Source organism: Elephantulus edwardii, unplaced genomic scaffold, assembly GCF_000299155.1.
Source record: "Elephantulus edwardii isolate Elephantulus edwardi_28Jun2011 unplaced genomic scaffold, EleEdw1.0 scaffold00086, whole genome shotgun sequence".
NCBI lineage: Eukaryota > Metazoa > Chordata > Mammalia > Macroscelidea > Macroscelididae > Elephantulus > Elephantulus edwardii.
Window position 1 is genome coordinate 664,231 of NW_006399836.1, and position 20,381 is coordinate 684,611.

General features: G+C 52.2%; 1 protein-coding gene across 1 annotated transcript in view; it reads right to left on the reverse strand.

Annotated features, from left to right (window-relative positions):
* Window positions 1–20,381, reverse strand: part of MPPED1 (metallophosphoesterase domain containing 1) — an 84,262-nt gene that overhangs the window by 53,969 nt on the left and 9,912 nt on the right. The window lies entirely within an intron of this gene.

Here is a 20,381-nt window from a genome sequence, read left to right on the forward strand (position 1 = left end):
CTTTGCAATTACGTGCTATGCATCGGCGAGTTGGACAGTGACTAGGGATGACAGAAAGAGAATTGATGCCTTTAAGCTGTGGTGCTGGAGAAGAGTGTTGAATATACTATGGACTGCCAGGAGAGCAAACAGGTTTGTCCTGGAGAAGGTGAAGCAGAATGGAAGCGGAATCCTTGGAGTCAAGGATTCTGAAGCTTCGTCTGACATACTTTGGACATGTTGCAAGGAGGGACTGGTCCTTGGAGAGGGACATCATGTTTGGGAGAGAGGAGGGACGGCGCAGAAGAGGAAGACCCTCAATGAGATGGATCGATTCTGTGACTGGAGTGGTGGGAATAAGTGTGTTTGGGATGGCTTGGTTGGCACAAGATAGAACGGCATTTAGAGCTCTTGTACATAGGGTCGCTATGAATTGCAAGCGACTCAAAGACATAACAACAACAACAAGGTGATGAGGCAGGTCCTTGAAAATAACTTGGGCTAACGATGTTCAAGAAATATAGGAAAAGATGGCTGAGAGAGAGAAAAAGATGGGCAATTTCAACAGAGCCTGGAATTTACTTAAAAGAGAGAGTGAGGATGGAATGAACGTCCTAGAATTTAAAAGGGCACTAGCTGAAAGGAGGAACTCACTGGCTTGCTTTCAGAGCAGACGAGGCCCCTAACAAGAGACACACAAAAAGGTCATGTTGTTGTTGCTGCTACTCCTTGATGGTGCCACTGAGTTGGAACCGACCCATTGCTGACCCTCCAGTGGGTTTTCAGAGGCAGTAAGTCATATGGGAAAAGACTGCCCACCTTTCTCCCACAAAAGTCATATTGGTGAACTAGAAACAGGGGAGGAGGGGAAATACAGAAGAGACACAGAGACTGAAAGGGCAGAAAAAGATGGCAGTCTGTCCAGGAGAGGGTGGAGCCAAGTTGCTCCTTGGAGGCAAGGATTTTGATACTCTATCTCACAAACTTTGGAGGAGGAGATCACTTGGAAGGACGGCTTGGACGGGTGGAAGGACAGCACAGGAGAGGAAAACCCTGGATAAGATAGACTGACTGTGGTAGGGGTCCTGGGGGTAGATGTTTCAGAGTCAGTGAGACTGGCTCAGGATCGAGCAGGGTTCCGAGCTATTGTGCATAAGATCGCTATGAGTTGCAGGTGGCTCAATGACAAATAATAATTAATAGCAATAATTTGGAAGCAGGAGTAGCATCCATTTCCTAAATAACATGCAACCAGAAACCCTGTGAGCTTTGATGAATGTCGATAGTTATAGAAAGGCTTCGGGCTTTTTGTTCATAGGGTCGCTATGAGTCATGCTCGACTTGAAGGCAATCAACAACATATATAGAAAATATTATAAAAACTTTTAAGATGTGCGAAATTGGACTTTTAGAAAGAAGAGAAAAAGAAAATGGGGCTGAAGTAAAAGTTGACAAAATAATTTAAAACCAGAACTTTTTCAAATGTGATAAACGCCCAGCAAAGCTCCAAGAGGACTGAAACCACCCGCAGGACAGCAGGGCCAAAGTGTTGAAAGCCAGAGACAGAAACGTTGTCAAAGCAGCTAAGGGGGGTGGGGGTAGGGGGGAAGTATCTTCAAATAAGAATAATATGACAGTCACATAATACAATGCAATGCACTACGTAGGTATACAGTGGAACTTCTGTGTGAGAACTTGGGAGTTTATGCATTCAAAAATGCTATTCCACAAGGAACAAAAACAAGAGCAATACCCCCCTAAAATAAGCTCATCTGCCACCTCTGTTCATTCACTCCTTCATTCCATTTTTCCTGGCTCTAGCACTGGGCCAACTGGCAGCACTACAATAGATGGAGAAGAGACTGAGGTTTTTAACAATTCTAGGTGGCTCAGCTCCACAATCAACACTCTTAGCACCAGCAGTGAGGAAATTGAAAGATGAATTGCACTGTGGAAGTTTGTTGTCAGGGACCAATCCAAAGTGCTAAAGAGCAATGATGTCAGTCTAAGGATTAAGGTACGCCTGATCCAGGCCATTGTCTTCACAATTACATCAACGAATAAGGATGATAGAAGAAGAACAGATGCCTCTGAGTTGTGGTGCTAGAAAAGAGTACTGAACAAACACTATGGACTGCCAAGAAAACACACAGGTCTGTCTTTGAAGAGCATGAAACCAAGTTTCTCCTTGGAGGCTAGGATTTTGAAGCTCTGTGTCATATACTTTGGGCATGTGGCCTGCAGGGGCCAGTCCTTGGAGAAGGACATCAGACTTGGAAGGGTGGAGGGACAGTGCAGGAGAGGAAGACCCCGGATGAGATGGATTGACACAGTGATGGGGGAAGGTGTGTTGGAGATGGTGAGACTGGCTCAGGACAGAGCAGGCTTCTGAGCTGTGATACCCAGGGTCACTGAGTCACAGGTGGCTTGATGCCTCGTAACAATAACTACCATGTGCTGAGGGAGCCCTGTGGCATGGGACACAGAGAGTTGTGTACTGACCCCAAAGCAGTGCCCTCTGGTGGTCTGAAGCTACCAGGTCCTCTGCAGGAGAAGACCTGCAATCTCCTCCCGGGCTATCTGCAGCCGTGGAAAACTTGCTGGAGGGTCAGCTATGAGTCAGTTCTGACAAAATAGCAATGACTTTGAGCACATGCTGGGTCCTGTGAGACAGAGCTGAGGACAGAAATGGCCAGACGCAGCCCCCTCTCCTGTGGTCTGTGTGGGAGATTCACACACAGTCTGGTTCTGTAGTGGGGTCCCAGGGAGCCACATGGCAGCAGAGATGTGCCCTTTTCCTGAGCAGAAGAAACAGAAGCAGGTGCTGCTGAGAAACAGGGCATGCTGGTGAAAACAGGTGTCAAGGATGAGAGGCATTTCCCCGCGTGGATGCGTCAGGAGAGGGCACCCCAGGTGAGCCACCCACATGCACAACTGCCCGGAAGTCCAAAGAGGAGAAAGGACGAGAGGCAGCTGCAGTCACACCAAGAGAAGCCTGGATTGCCGGACACAGGAGACCACTGAAGGGTCTGAAATGGGCAGGGAGCTTGGTGGATGGAGGAACAAAAAAACTCTCTGTGGAAGCGCCTCTGACAAATGTTAGTCTGGAAAGAGACTATTTTGAGAGGCTGAGACGTTCGCAGAGAACGCCCGGCTCTGTCAGCTGGATGCCTCCTTCTTGGCGTCCTGGCTGTCAAATCAGCCCAGAATTAGCTCCCACGGCCGTCCAAGCACTCTCGCTCCACTTCTGCGACGGGCACATTCAGAAAGGTGTGAAATTCCTCCTCTTAGGAGAAATAAAAAAAAAACCCACCACAAATCTATAGACTAAAAATCTGCTTCTTTAAAACTCATTTCAAAAAACCTAAACCCTAACTTTTAAATAACTGGTTAAGAAAAGAAAAGGAAGCTAGTCCCAGAGAAGACGAATAATTGTAATTAAAGTTACCATCAACTGGGCATCTACAATATGCCAGGTACTCTAAATCCATTCTTAAAACAGCAACAGCATATTAACAAGAGCTGCATCTATTATGGGTTTACCCCAGGCCCGTCCATGCATCAGCAACCAAGACTCTTACCAAAGACTTCTTCAAAGTTTTAAGAAGCAAAGATGTCACCTTGATGGTTAGATGTGTCTGACCCAAGTCAGGGTCTCTGCAATCACCTCACGTGCATATGAAAGATGATAAATGGGAGGAAATCCTCAAAGTCACTGCCACAGTCCGTTCTGCCCCAGGATGACCCCTCACCCCCAGTCAGATGCCCAAGGCTGCAAACCGCAATAGGAGGAGACTGTCTCTCCCCCTCCCTCGGAGCCACTCGTGAATTTGAACCACCATCAAAGACAAATGGGTTTTCGGGGAGCAGGACAACTCACTGTGGACCGTGCCACCAGAGCTCCCCAGAAAATGAGAGAGACATCAAAAAAGAGAGCTGAGTCCAAACTGGGTTACATGGGTGACTGATACTGAAGACAGAGTGGACGCCCAGAAGAATGGGCAGCTCGGCCAGGTCATTGCTGTCAGGTGCCAGCAGAGTTCTCCCAACTCTTAGCACCCTCTGCACAGCAGCACGAAACCCTGCCCGGTGGTCTTCGGCCATCCTCACAGTCATGGCTGCCTGAGCCCACTGCTGCAGTCGCTGTGTCAAGGCTTCTTGGTGAGAATCTTCCTCCTTGACTTGAACACACAGACGCCGGCTCAGGGCTTCAGGAGAAGGCTGGCTCCCTGGTCTGCGGAAACACCCTGTCTCTCCCTGGCACGGCCCTCGGCTCCTTCCTGCTTTATTTTTTTTAATTATTACTAATTTTAATGAATGTTTACAGAGACTTTGGATCTCCATTCATTCATTGTTGCATTTTTCTCCCTGCCCACCCCTCCCCACCCCCCCAGTTCGCTCTTCTCTTAAAGTAAAAGAAAACATCCACTTTCTTCTCTCTGTGCCAAATCCACCCTTTTAATATCTTAAAAGTTACATTTGGGACATTGTCTACTGACAGCAGACTCATTCACAGAATAAAGACGACGTTATTCCCAAATGGGATCTCCCCCAGAGACAGAAGGGGCAGGGTTTCAGCACATAGTTTGGGAGATACAACTCAATCTGTAACTGCCACCACTTATGTTTTTTAAATGTGTCTTAAGCACAGGCTTTGGATTAGAATCCCAACTCCATTTTTATTTGCTGTATGATCAGGGCAAGCTCTTCATATCTGATCACAGTTTCTTCATCTACAAAATGGAGCTATCTAACAGGCTCCTCAGAACATTCTCCAGCTGTGTTGATGATACAATAGCTATAAACTTTCTGTGGTTATTTAATTTCAAATTAAAGACAAGAAATGAAACCTAACATTCCGTTTCTTGGTCACACTAGTCACATCTCAAGAACCCAACAGCTACAAGAGGCTAGTAGCTACCTATGATGGTTAAGATTGTGTGGCAGTCCTGGTTCCATCAGTTTCTGCAGCCAATGGGCCAGCAGCGTGCCATCTGGCCTGCCCGCCTGACGTGCTCATCTTAGTTTAGTCAGCCCCTGAAGCTGTGTCAGAACCCTTGTAGTGGTAGCCAAAAAGTTGGCTTATTATTATTATTATTACTGCCAACAGTTACCCTCTCTTTGGTCCTAGCTATCTTGACTACAGACACACAGTCTTGCAAATCAGCATAGTCTTAAAAATCATCAACAGCTGTGGGATTGGGATAAGAGAAAGAGAGTTTCTCACATGAGGCAGCAAGACTTGAGGCAAGCAAGACTTGCAGTAATTAGACTTGAAGGAGACTGGAACAGACCCTGTTGGCAAGATCTTGGTGATGGTGTTTGAGAGACTGTGGCATTGCTGTGGAGAAACTGTGGCAAGAACTAAGAAGAGGAGACCTGAGATAAAGGCTACAGTTAAAGTTCGGGCAGTTCTTGCTAGATGTTTGGAGAAGAAGTTGACTTAAAACTACGCCAATGCAAACCTTGTTGGATTTGGCTTTGACCACTCAACTGAAACAGGAGTCTGGACTAATTGAGGAATTGAGCCTTGGAAGTTGAGCTCAAACTTGGATTTGCACTGGTAGTCTTTGCGTCCTCCACTGTCTAACTTCCTTCCCTAATAAACCCCATTGTTGGAACAATAACTGAGTCTGTGAGTCAGCAATGAATGAACAAACCTCTTGCTGTTAGAGAGGCTCTAGAGGCACCATGAGGCTGGGCTGTGGGCTCTTTATCTGCATTCTGCTCTGAAGAGGTGAGGGTCAGTGCTATTCTTACTCCCTCTGGCCCCTTCAGAGAGACGCTCATGACCATGTGCCACCATGTCCCATTTCCTCCTCCTTAGAGAAGCCTCTACCATCTACCTCTACCATGGACTTGGGATATGCTAGCCCTGACAACATTAGAAACGATTTTGTGGGAATAAACATCTCTCTTTTTCTGTGTGTGTGTGTGTGTGTGTGTGTGTGTGTCTTTCTGTGTGTATCTCTTCCCCCCTCTCCTCTCCTGCATGTGTGTGTCCTTCTCCTTTGTATCTCTCTTTCCATCAATCTATTTTATTCCCCTCCCTCTCTCTCCCCTTTACCCCTCCCCATCCCTTGCATGTGTGCATGGTTCATTAGTTTCACTTCCGCAGAGGCCCCAACCTAAGACACTATCATACTGGACAGAACAGAGTAGGTCTAGGGCATCTCCATCATCTTAGGGTGTCCTCTTGGATGGCCCTGGTCCAGAGCCTTGCTGCTGAGAGCAAAGCCCCCAAAGAGACCACAGTCTATGAGGGCCCTGGTCTGCCTGATGGTTGTCAGGATTCAAGCCCAAAGGCCCACACAGGGCTGCGGAATCAGAATGTGCACCTGTCGAGACCCTTCCCAGGTGAGTTCCATGCACCTGAAAGTGTGAGTACAGGTGTCGCGTGAAAAGACATCACCAGGCAGGAGCTGCTCTGTGACAATGGCCCTGGGTTCACTTCTCTCAGACCCAAGTAGCCACAGAACCTCTCCCAGGTTTCTGCTCACCCCAAGTACAGAGGGCAGATGAGGGAAGGTAAGGAGGACAGGGAGATGACAGAACTTTGCAAATTTCTCAGAAGTTTCTGTGCATGTGGGGCAGACTATGTTACTTCTGTGCTGGCCAAGATTCCCTGGCTAGCTGACTCTTCCTGTCTGGAAGCAAAGCCAGTGTGAAAATGACATTTTTAAAAACTCGCAGGTCTATTCACATCACACACGGCACTCCACGTTCAGGGCAGGGAGGAGGAGGAGAGGGAAAAAAATACCAGCAAGAAAATCTGGCTTCTCCCAACCCTTAAATCACCAAGGAGCGATCTTTAAAGAGCCAATGACTGCCCCCAGGGTTTCCCCAGCCCCGTAGGGGCACAAAGGCCACGGTGTTGGTGGAAAGACCCCTCCCAGCAGGAAGCGAGGCAGCACCTGGGAGCACGGAGCATGTGTCGTCTCTACCACTTCATCACCCACGTGCACGGCCACCAGCCGGGGAGGTGGGTCGCCAGCCTTCAGCCTCACACCTGGGAGACAGGTGAGCTTCCTGTGGAACTTTTCCATCCACAACAGCCTGGCTGGGGGCACCTCACTGCATCCTGTTCACCACCCCCTCCTCAACTGGCCAGCGTTTTCCTGCTCAGATGCCTCTGGTGGTACAATGGTTAAGCACTCAGCTGTTAGATGACAGATGGGACATCTCTTTCCGTGTGATTTACTGTCTCGGCATCAGCTAGGAGTCGGTTCTGACTTAATGACACATGGCAAATGCCCAGTACTGAGTCTAGGACAAAGCTACAATGCGGACTCACTGTGCAAGTCAGGAACGACTCAGCTGACTGTCCAGAGGGCTTTCAGAGGCTGTAAATCACACGGGAGGAGACTGTCCATCTTCCTCCTGAGATGCCACGAGTGGACTGGACCTGCCAGGGGTGCTGGCTGCCTTTGGGTTAGCCACACTGGCCACATCACCAGGGAACAAGGCCGTTGCTGTTGTTATGTGCCACCGGGCCCCTTACAACTCACAGCAACCCTCTGAATAACAGTCCTATCCTGAGCCAACCTCGCCTGACCCCAGTGCCACACGGTCAACCCATCTCTTCGAGGGTCTTCCTCTCATGTGCAAGAGAGAACAAGGCAGGCACCCAGCGAATGTTCACTGCATGCACGAGCATGTGAATTTGTGCAAACCAACAGCTAAGAGGAGCCCTTAGCCACACCAAAGGCCTTGCTCTGAAGACGGAGGATTCTCACGTGTCTAAACACTGTCCACTCACTAAGGCCAACCTCAAGTGCCACCTCCTACATGAAGCCACCTGCTGCTCCCACTGGGCATGGCCTCTCCACCGACTCCTCATCCCCTGCTGACCACTGCTTCTCCCACCTGTTTCCAGGGTCCTGAACTCCCTACTAAAACCACAAACACTCCAGATTCAAGGCTGCTCCCTCTTTCCAGAGGGCCCTCCCCAGACGCGGGTGCCGCTGGCTCCCTCCGCAGTGACCGTGGAGACTGGGCCTCTGCCCTCATCACTATCAGCTCCCCCTGACAGACTCTGGACCTGGCTTGGCGACAGCCCGCCTTGCCCTGTAAACATCAGCCTCATGAAGGCAGGCTCTGTGTGCTTTCAAACCCTTCCAGGTGCTCAGTAAACACTCCCTGCATGAACGCATGTGGGGGGTCCTAATAATCTGGGAAACACATGACACTGAGTTGGATGATTTGGGAGCAGGGTGAAAAAATGACTTAGCAGGTGAGACACCAGACAGCAAGATGCACATGCTGGTGCTGAGGGGGGCTGAGCAGGTACGTTCCTGAGCCCCTAGGGCTGGATGGGGTTGCTGATTAATTCTAGACTGTGTTAAGTTGGATATGCATATTAAACATTTATGAGCAACCACTAAACAAATTGGAAAAGAATGTAGAATTTCCAAACCAGCAGAGGAGAAAAACGGAAACTTCAATCACTGCAATAGAAGGCGAGATAAAGGAGAGCGTGAATGGAGGACGCGATGGTGCCTGAGCCGCGGGACAACTATTCAGACCCAAAGCTCTCTCCCAGTTCCTCCAGCACAAAGTTCAGAAATGGCCCAATTCTCGAGGGACCCGCCAACAACATGGCCTTTCAACAGGCTACAGGAGAAAGATCTAACAAAAAGCTGCGTCTAACAAAAAGCTCGCATCAATCACTCTCCCAGCCATCAAAGCCACTGGCCAAACATACCATCTATCTCCCTTTTCACTCTGGCCCCTAGGAAGCTCAGATTCGAACTCCTGACTCACACAACCTATGTGGCCTGGTGGTCAATGCCCTACGCATGCCCTCTGAGCTCCTTGCATTTATCCTTTCTAATCTTACAGTTTATCTCACTTTCTTTGGACATGGTATGAAGGGGGGGAACCCACAAACTCTAGAAAAGCATATTCTTGGCACCGGCAGTCAGGCAATCAAAAGACAAGCTGCACTGGGAATATCTGCTGTCAGGGATCTCTCCTGAGTGTGGAAGAGCAACGATGTCAGTGTAGAGACTTAGGTGTGCCTGACCCAGGCCACAGTCATCTATCTCTGTGGCTTACTATGCATCAGAGAGCTGGACAGTGACTAAGGACGACAAAGGAAGAATCTATAGCTTTAAGCTGTAGTGATGAAAATGAGTATTGAGCATATCACGGACTGCCAAGAGAATGAGCAGGTCTGTCCCGGAGAAGACGAAAGCAGTTTGTTGCTTAGAGGCAAGACTGTGCAGCTCCATCTCATATACTTTGGGCCTGTTGCCAAGAGGAACCAGTCTTTGAAGGACATCATGCTTGGAAGGTGGAGGGACAGCGCAGAAGAGGAAGACCTCAGATGAGCTGGACTGATACCGTGACAGATGTGTCTGAGAGTGAGAGGTGTGAAAGGTGTGTCCGAGGTGGTGAGGTTGGTTCTGAATGGGGCAGGGATCAAAGCTGTTGTTCACACATCTCTAGTCAATTCTGACTCACAATGGCCTCAGAGCACAGCCCAGAGCTGCCCACAGAATGCAGGGCTTCCGAGGCTGTAAACAGAAATCAAGAAAACAGACTCGTGGTTCATGCAGCAGCCGGAGGTTCGAACTGCCAAACTTTCAGCTTTCAACTAGCAACTCAACACTTAGTGCACTGATCCACCAAGACTCTGTGGTAAGGGGATGGGGGTGTGGTGTCAGCAAAGACAAAGGAAACCTCAGTGAGAAAGACCAACAATCACTGCTGCGGTTGGATGCCTTCAAGCTCATTACGACTCACAGCAACCCCACGGATAACAGACAGGAACCCTGTCACCTCAAAATACCAAAGGTCAAAGGAAGCGCTCAAGGAAACCCAAGACCATGGAGAAAACAAGAGGCTTCCTTCCGTTCTGCAAGAAGCCGCGTGAGCTGCCGCTGACTCCACAGTCACCACCGGCAACAACATCAGCATCCGCACTCCACCATTCGAGCATCCTTCTTCCTCTACGCCGTCTCGAACAGGATGAGCCAGAAAGCAACTAATAAACACCAAGAGGCACAAAAGAAAAATCAAGGGAGAACCATCAGACGCCCAGACCGTTCCAGGGAAACACATCCCTTCCTTGTTTAAAAAGGATTTCTTTCTTAATTTAAGGCAGAATGTTCTAGGATGATGCTCTTTAAAAAAAAAAAAAATGAAGAAGCAGCAGCAAGAAAAAAAATACCACTGAAACAGCCGTGTGAAATCCCCCTACACACAGAGGGTCTCATTTCACTTCCATAGCCATTCTGCTGTAAATAGATAATTAGCACTCAGGCACACCTTTCAAGGGGTTTATACATTAACATGAAAATACTGTAATTATGGCTGGCCAAAATCACTTGACTACAACTTAGAATTCCAGATTAGAAGTTAATTTTCTCCCTTTTAGCCCCTAAAATGCAGTTTGGCTTTGTGAGGATTTTTTTCCCCCTTTTTGATGAGGAATACGGAAAATTAATTTTTCAGACGCATACCAACCCTCCGCTGCATGAATCATCCATTTTTCATTTGCACATCGATCTCGTGCTCTCCTGAGTCCAAGACTCTGTTTGTCTCGTCACATTGGTCCCTGATTACACATCAACCACGGCCCCCACACCAGGGCTTCCACGCCCCCCCCCAGAGCGCCGGGAACCACGCCGCCTGGACGCTCAGAAAGGAAAAACACAAATGCTCAGTCTCAAGTGTCTTTGTGTGAATCACATGTTTCTGAAAAAAGTCTGAATTCAGCTCCAGTACCCAGCTGGTGGAGGATATTCGGATACTTGCCTTCTACAGGGGAGACCCAGTTACCAGTGCTGGCCCCACATCCCACATGGACCGACCACGTACTGAGTTACTGAGTACCCAGTTACTGAGCACGTATGTGCTGTGAGGCTGAACAGATTTCAGCACAGTCTCAGGACAAAGACAAGGAAGAAAGGCCTGGCAAACACCAGTCCAGCCACAAGGTCAAAGTCACCGCTGCTGAGTCAGAACTGACTTCTAGCTGACCTCCAGCTGGTTTTCCCAGGCTAGCTATCCATCACGTAGGAGGAGACTGCCCGTCTTTCTCCTGTCATGCTGCTGGTGGATTTGAACCGACAGACAGGCCCCACCTAGGGGCTGGCAGCCCAATGCCCTACAGGCCAGACCACCACAGCCCCGTGTCAGCCAGTGGATACGTTCAGGAGCAAAAAGGTCCCAACCAAAGATGGGTGGGACTGGGCAGTGCACTGGGCAGTGCCCCCTCTGTCCTGCATGGGGTCAGGAGCTGGTGATAGGAATGGCAGAGGACGGACAGTTGACTCCCCTGTCCTGCACAGGGTTGGGTAGATGATGGGATGGCAGAGACCACCAGGCAGTGTCCCCTCTGTCCTGCACAGGGTCAAGAGCCGGTGATGGGGATGGCAGGGGATGGGCCGTCCCTCCCCCATCCTGCACGGGTTCAAGCAAGTCGGGGGCAACTTGATGGCACCTCACACCAACAAAGTGCGTCAATGAAGCCGTGAGCTGGGCCTGCTGAAATCACATTCACACTCAGTCACTGTCAGTGTTAGTTCTTAAAAGAACAAAACACAAAGATGCTGGCCGGGTTTATACTAAGTGATGACATCAGAAAATTCCTTTCGTTAGTTGGTCCCCCAGCTGAGGGCATGGACGCCTCTGAAGACACCACAGTCCAGAGGGGCCAACCCTTGGCCAGTCTGAACAGCGAGCAAGACACTGGGGGGTCCTAGTGCCCCACTGACCCACGTGGACAAGGAGGGGATGGGGCAGAGTTGGAAGTGTCCCATTCACTACTTGACTTCATGCGTCTCCTCCTGACCGGTGACCCTCATGCGAGGGCCTCCTCAATCCCACCCGCCCACGAGCCTGGAGCCGCTGAGTTGCCCACCAGTCCTGGAGCAGGCAGCCTGCTGGCCTACACATGGAGAAGCTCCAGCTAGGAGTGAGGTCACCAGCGCTTGGGGGAAGCAGGAGAGGGTGGTCCCACTGGCTCTGCTGGTCTGCCCCACTCCCACCATCCCCTCAGAGAAGCCCTCCCAGGTGAGCAGACTCTCACGAGAAAGAGGCCTGCGGGGGACCGTCTCCAGGGCCTGAGCCCCTGAACGCCAGGACGCTGTCACAGCCATGGGTCAATCATGGAAGAGAGGCCACCGTGCACCCAGTCATAAGCCCAGGCCACATGCAGCCCCACACAAGCACACAGACACGTCCAGGCAAGAGTTGAGCACCCGAAGGGCATGGCCCATGAAAAGAGCATGTTCACCAGGAAGAGTGTCCCACAGGGAGTGTTCCCGAGGGTGTGTCCCACAGGAGAAGCATGTCCATTAGAGGGACATGTCCCTGAGGGCGTGTGTTCCCCTCATGAGAGGGGTGTGTTCCACTGGATGGGCGTGTCCCACAAGACAGGGCGACCAGAAGGGGCTAGGACACAGCTGGAGGAAAAAACTCAAAGACAATGCAGGACAGCCTGACGGCCAGGTCAAAGGTCACGTGGGGAGGGTCCACCTGAAGGACAAAAGAGACGCTCCTGGGTTGTTAGGTTAATGGCTCACAGCGGCCCTGAGCACAAAGCTCTGAACCCCGTCCTGCCCCGGCCTCAGCTTCTCCGACACACTGGAGCCCACAGCCGTGGTCACTGTGTCAATCCGCCCGGTGGAGGGCCTTCCTCTCCTTTGCTGACCCTCCACCTTCCCAGGCAACCATGGCCCTGTCCAAGGAGGAGCACATGGGGACCCTGATGTGACACGGGGGTGACAAGAGCCTCTCCTAGGAACGGGCCCAAAACATGATTACTTTTTAAATAGATTTTTTCCTTTTTTTATTATTAATTTTAATGGAAGTTATAGAGACTTTGGATTTCCATTCATTCACTGTTGCACTTTTCTTCCTGCCCACCCCTCCCCCCAGTACACTCTTCTCTTTGAAAAGTAAAAGAAAAATTCTTTCATTGTTTTACAATCCTTCCCCTCAAGTCCACTCCACTATGCAGCCTTTGCTCTGGACTCCTGTCATGACAATAATACCTAATCACATATCCCTTTTAAACAGTTTTCTCCCTTATCTGTTTCAAAGCAGTACCAGTCACAGTCCTTTCTGTGCCTGTGGCCAGCTTTCTGCTCCAGCTTGGCCACGGGGAGACCCCAGCTGCCCCTTCTGACCCTTCCCCCCACCCAGAGCCCCCCACTCTTGCATCCCCACCCAAAGAAGGTGTTCCTTCACCTGCCCTCAAACGAACGGAATTACAAAGAAGCAAAGAGCCGCTTCAAGGCATCGGCCTCACGTCCACTCCGGGGCACAGCACCCTGCTGGACACAGTCCCCCCGTCCCCAGGGTTCCCAGGGCTGCAATCTTCACACATTAATTCATCTCAGCCTAGCAGTAAGAAGCTGCACTGCAATTTCACAGGCACAAGGTTCAAATCCACCAGCTCGACTGCGGGACAAGGATGGGCAATCTCCTCCTATGCAATCCACCGCCTCTGAAAATGCACTGGAGGGGCCGCTAGGGGTCAGTTCCAACTCGAAAGCACACGACAACAACAACAACCACCTTTACACATGCACACCGCTACCTCTTCTCCAGCCAACCTTTTGGTTAGCAACCAAGTGCGTATTCACTGCACCACCAGGGATCCCTCACAAAGAGGCAGGGTGACGCATCTGGAGGCTGGCCCCCATCCGTGTCCCCACCCCAGCCTCCGGCCACCAGGGCCAGTGGCAGATGAGGCCAAAACCCAAGAAGCCGCTGTGAAATGAACGCTCCCTACCCCCTCCTCCTTCCTCCCTCGCAGATTTTAATTAAGGGTTTACTTGCAAAAGACCTAGCTCTATTTAACGAAATCCTGGGACCCCTTTTATATTGTCTTATATATCGTTTTATGCTAGAGCGCCAGCAAAAAAGTTAATTATAACTTCTAAATACTTCATTATTGGGCCCACGTCTTCCTCCCGTGCCTGACTGCTGAGGGGAGAGGCACTTAATTAACCAGCTCCCTGTGGGCTCCACAGACCGTGCCCCCTACCACCCCGAGGCTCCAGCCAGAACCCCTCAGTGTTAGCCTGGGGTCTGAGGAGGTCACCCAGGGGTGGTCGCTGCCAGGTTGGGGTGTACAACATGCTGCAGGGAGAGAGGTAGCTTATCAGGGCAGCGGCTCAGCAGGTGACCTCACAGAGGTGGGGACAACGGGTGGGATGAGAGAGCCCAGGATGGGTCACAGTGGGGTCAAGACAGGAGCTGTCACAGTCTCCAGGGAGGGGAAGGAGGGGGGGCACGCTGGAGAGGGGTCTCAAATGGCTGGAGGAAGGCTGGACCCGACGAGGGGGCTGGTGGACGGGTCAACAGTATGGGGTTTCAGTTTACAATGTAACAAGTCCACGGTGTTGTGGATGGGGGAGCAGAGGTCATCAGGGAAGCCTGAGCAGTGACACAGCCGGACCTGGGCTTCGAGGTCAGGGGAGAGCACGGGTCTGGGCAGCCATCGTCTGACAGAGAGGCCCACGGGCACCCCGGGAGGAGGGCACGTGGGGTGAGTGGAGGAGAGGGCCAGCCTCGGAGGATGGGGTGGCCCCAGGGCCTCCTGCTGGAGGTGGGTGCTGTGGGTATGGCCGCTATCCCAGTGCCCACCTATTACACACAGCCTCCAGGTCAGGTCCAGCTGACCTACAGCCTCAGTGAGACATCCAGCCTGGCTTCCACTCCCTGAGCCAGCTCTGGCCACTCTGAGCCTCACATCGCCATGATAATAGACCACACGCACCATCATGGCCCTGCCCAGGGCGCCCAGGCTGCATCCATGGAGGCCGTGTGCTGGTGTCCACCCACAGGCAGTGAGCAGTGCTGCCCTCGGGACCAGGGCTGGCTTGCATCCTCACTCCGAGTCCACACACTGGCCTCTGGGTCCCACTGGGCACCCTGGCCTCTGGGTCCCACTGGGCTACGGGGGCTGCAGCTAAAGTCAAGGCCTCACCTCACAGGCCTCTGTGTCTGCTATTCCGTGCAATCCAGGACAGCCTCAGAAAGCTCTCTACGTGAAGTCCTCCAAACTGCTTTCTAATCACCATCAACCCTCAAACTCCTGGCCTGTGTGAGACGACACCTTCCTCCTCCCCAGGTCCCTGGCTGGATACCTCCTGGCTCTGTCCCCCGTCTCCCTCTCTGCCCCGACCCCAGGGCCTTTGCATGAGCTGTGCCTCAGCTGGAACACTTCTTCCCAAGCTGGGCATGAGGCAGACCAAGGGGCATCTCCTCCAAGACGACGTCTCTGACCACCCAGCTGGACAGCCAGCCGCATGGCCAGTCATGTCCCCAGCCTGACCCTCTCCGGTGCCTTTCAGTCACCTCCTGTGTGTTATTAACAGAGCCACCATCTCCAGTTCCCAGTGCTGCTCAGTGCTCCCCAGGGATCCCCAGTGCTCCCCAGGGCTCCGCAGGGCTCTGCAGGGCTCCCCAGTGTTCCCCAGGGCTCCCCGGAGCTCTCCAATGCTCCCCAGGGCTCCCCAGTGCTCCCCAGGGCTCCCCAGAGCTCTCCAATGCTCCCCAGTGCTCCCCAGGGCTCCCCAGGGCTCCCCAGTGCTCCCCAGGGCTCCCCAGAGCTCCCCAGGGCTCCCCAGGGCTCCCCAGTGCCTGGGGCTGGCTGCCTGCACACAGCAGGGTCTCAGGGAGGCATTCCCATTCAGCGTTCCTCACAAAGCCCACACACTTTTCACCTAAGCTTTGAAGACCCAGCAACAGCACCCAGTGATCAGGGTGCCACTGTGCTCCGTGGGGAATCATGCTTGGGAAGGTGGGCGGTCGGCAAAAGAGAAGATCCTCAACTTGGTGGAGAGACACAGTGACTGTAACAGCGGGCTTGAGTGTGTCGGAGATGGTGGGGCCGGCACAGGGCAGGACAGGGCTCAAATCTGTCATTCACAGGGTCGCTACGAATCGTCCTTGACAGGATGGCACCTAACAACAACAGCAACAATGGGTTTTTAATGGCTGATTTCTCACAAGCAGATCTCCAGCACGTTCTTCCAACTTGCCTCTAAGTGCATTTGAACTTCCAACCTCGCAGTCAGTAGTTGAGTGCATTAACTGCACCACTCCAGGCCCCGGGCACTTGACGTCTCCCTGCTTCCCAGCTACTCAACTTCAAGGCTCAGGTCAAACGTCCCCCCTCCTGTGGCCCCGCTACGTGCATCTTTAGGGGAGCCCTGAGCTGGTTCAGGTCAGCTCGTGGAGACAATCAGAGGCCACAGCACCCGCCAGTGTAGGAGACACCTGTTTCCTGATCCCACCAGAACCTCACAGCCCTGGAGGTACACGGAGCCCACCCTCTGCACTTTAAACGAGGCCCTGGTGGCTCAGAGAGGCCATGCAGTGGCCAAGGTCACCCTGCTGGAGGCAGCGCCGGCCAGACCTTCTTTCTATTCATACAGTATTCACCCCCGGTTCTCACATCAGAGGATCTGAAAGAGCCGGGAGGCCACAAGCTCATCCCCAGCTCTGCCACAACGGGCTGCGTGACCTGGGCAGGCCCTCGGTTTTCTCCTCTGTATAATGGGGACAATAACCCTGGCCCCATCCCACTCTCAGAAGGAATAAATGAGATAATACTACACACATGGGAGCTGTTGTAGCCTAGTGGCAAGAAGCTGCACTGCAATCCCAAAGGCACATGGTTCAAATCCACCTGCTGCTCTGTGGGAAAAGGGTAAGCAATCTCCTCCCATTCAATTAACCGCCCCCTGAAAACCCACCGAGGGTCAGCTATGGGTCAGTTCCAACTCGACGGTACACAACAACAGCAGCAACTACACACAGAAGGGGTAGGACAGTGCCCAGTACATATCAATCAATAAACATAAAATCCCTGCTAAGTCCAACATATGGCGGCCTTGTAGGACGGAACAGCTGTCCCAGGGGCTTCCAAGGTGCAAATTATACAGATACAGACTGTGTCATCTTTCTCCCACAGAACACTGGGCAGACCACCAACCTCCAGCTAAGACCTAGAGCTTACCCACTCTGCCACCAGGGACCCAAATAAACAGTAACTACTCCAGTTCTGGTGGCCTAATGGTAAGAAGCTGTGCTGTAACCCCAAAGGCACATGGTTCAAATCCTCCATCTGCTCCAGTGGAGAAGGATGGACAATGCCCTCCTGTGTGATTTACTGCCTCTGAAAACCCACGAGAGGGTCAGCTACAAGTTGGTTCCACTGGACAGCACACAACAACAACACAAGTAAAAACTATATTGTTGTTGTTGCAGTTGTTATGTGCCATTGAGTCACCTGCAACTCATAGCGACCCTCTGTACAACAGCCCTATAACCTGCTCTATCCTGTGTCAATCTCGTTGTCTCCGACACACCCATCCCGATTACCCCAGTCACTGAATCAATCCCCCTCATAGAAGGCCTTCCCCTCCTGCGCTGTTCCCTTACCAAGCATGACGTTCCTCTCCAAGGACTGGCCCCTCCTTGCAACATGACCAAAGTATGTCAGATGAAGCTTCAGAATCCTTGCCTCCAAGGAGTAGCCTGCTTTCACTCTTAGCAGTTCATGGTATATTCAATACTCTTCTCTAGCACCACCGCTCAAAGGCATCAATTCTCCTTCTATCCTTAGTTATTGTGAATCTATCATATTATAGTGTCACTGTGATACTGGAAGCTAGGCCATTAACATTTCAAATACCTATGGAGCCATTTAGGATAGGAATTAGCTGTGCTTAAGACAATGACTAAAGACGACAGAAGAAGAATTGATATCTTTGAGCTTGGTGTTGGAGAAGAGTGCTGAACTCCCCATGGACGGTCAAGACAACAAACAGTCTTGGAGAAGGTGCAGCCAGAGTGCTCCTTGGAGGCAAAGATGATGAAGTTTCATCTCACATCCTTTGGACATGTTGCTAGGAGAGGCTGTTCCTTGGAGAGGGAGATCCTGCTTGGGAAGGTGGGGGGACGGAGAGAGGAAGACCCTCACCAGGTGGACTGTGGCGATAGGTTCCAGTGTGTCAGAGATTGTGAGGACGGCACAGGACAGGGCAGGCTTCAGATCGGTTGTTCACAGGGTTGCTATGAGCCTCACTCAATTCAATGCCATCTAACAACAACAAGACAGACTAGGAAGAAAGGCCTGGCATTCCATTTCTTACAAGTCGCCTAGCAACACACCTCTGCTGAACACAACAGAGCACTGGCTGGTGCATGGCTACATGAGAAGCACCGAGCCTGAAGGCTCTCAAAACAGAAAGTGGACGAAACACATGGCCACTGGCGGCCATGAAGATGGTCAAGGATGGCTAACATTTTCTCTTGTTCTGCTGTCTGCCAAGAGCTCGAGCCCACTCAACAGCAAATAATTACATCAGCTGTCCAGTGCGCCTTCAGGCCACACCCACCCAACTCCTTGGGGCCCAAAAGGCCACAGAGGGGCGCCCCCTGCCCTGTGTGTGGTGGGTAAGTGTTCAAAAGCCAGCAGCAAATGCACTTCCACCACCAGCTCCATGCACGTGATGTTGCTCACACACAAACATCCCAGAAACCTCACTTCCTCCAGGCCAGGAAGGCAATAGGCCTTCCCGCTCCAGTGGGGCTTCCCTGCCCCAATGACCAGTTCAGATACTGCAGACACTCAGGGCGGCCAGGGGCCTCGAGCAAGGCGCCTTTTGTGAAAGGAGGGCACCCAAGGAAACTCGCTTCCCTCTCAGGCAAGTGAAAGATCCACCCCCGGTGCCCAGGTCCCCAACCTCCACAGCACTCAGTTCTTACAGCCTCTGCGTCAACTCAGTTCCAACACCTGGTGACCCCATGTGTGCCCCACGGGGTTTTCCACGGCTGATTGATCAAGAATCAACACCACCAAGACTTTCTTTCGAGCCACATCTAGGCAGAGCCAAACCTCCAGCTTTCGGGTTCCACCAGAGACTCCAAAAGGCAGGTAGAGATTTCCCTAAATGAGCATCTCAATGTACCAGCCCTCCCCCAGGCTAAAAGCCCCTCCCTGGACCCCAGTCACCATCACAGCGTGGTCACTGTAGAGCCTGTCCCTCCCCTAGACCAGCACGTCCTCCACAGACCTTTGTCCAGACCACTTGTCATTCTTTCTTATACATCTCCTTTGCCTGAAACCACTCCCTCCTGGAGGGCTGACCCCCGGGTCCTGGGTCAGAGCCCAGGGAACAGTCCATTTCTCCAGGGGCCTTCAGCTGCGCACAGGGAAACCTGTGAGCCCACAGCCCAGGGCCTGTGAGCATTTCACACCCGGAGGTTTTGCTCACTTACTCATTCACTCGCTTGTCTGTTCACTCAACATTTTAAGGAGCACAGGCAGGATGAGGGGTGCACCCGAGACATCCTCACCCTTGGGGACCTCGGGGACCATTAACAATCAAGACTGCAGACAGCTGTCCCACCTACGAACAATGGTGCAAAGACTGGGGCCCCCTGGCAGGCACACAGGAGGTGAGGCCTGAGCCGTGCTGTGGAAACCATGAACATCTACCTGGGTCTTTACAGACCCACAGAAGCTGATTGTGTGAAGCCAGCCTCAGAGACGGGTCTCTGGGGTGGACCCGAGGGCTTCCCAGTTTGGACAGGGTCCCCAGACGCTCGGTCGTCCTCAACAGCCTGCAGAAACCCTCTCCCATCTCCACATGCTCCGTCCAAATGGAGCTGTCATTAGAATTTCCCGTTTGCAAAATCAATATTTAAAGCATCAGGCCTGCCAAGTGAGGGGAAGGCCCTGTTTGTAAATATTTGTGTCCTCTGGCAAAGCCGGGCCTGTCCCTCACCGAGGCCGCCCCGCCTCGACGCGGCCCTCCGCGTGCCAACCACGCAGCGGGGCACCCTGGGGAAGGGGACCATCTGGCAGCCTGCTCGAAGGGGTGGTCACCCACACCCACGCCGCCGAGGCAGCAGGCTGGCCCTCCCGTGGCCACCCATCTGTCCCCAGGCGGTGGCAGAGACGGCTCCTGGGAGGTGTCTGAAAGCCACAGCAAGCAGCTGCTGCTGGGAACGCCGGGTTTCTCGTTCCCATTTTACCAAAAGTAAGAAAGCCAAAGAAACACCTGGGGTGTCTGTGCCAACCAGGCCCACATCTGCGCACCTGGGCATCGCTGGTGACCGCAGGGGTCTGAGGCCACCTCTCCCCAGGGACCAGCTGGAACCCAGCGTCACCTCACTCACTCATTCGGTCCAGAATTATTAACAAACTCAACTGAGGAAGGAATTCTTCCCCAGGCACTGAACACACGTGTGTGGACATGGACAGACCTGCAGAAAAGTCTCACTTCAAAACCAGAAGTCACAACCAAGACAGGGGCTACGTTAGGAGAGGCCCTGGTGTGACCCCCCCCAGCCTGTGAAGCCCAAGGCGGAGCCCCTGAGAGGGTCTGAGAAGTCTGGGGGGCCAGGGGCTTCCCAGGGGTTAAAGG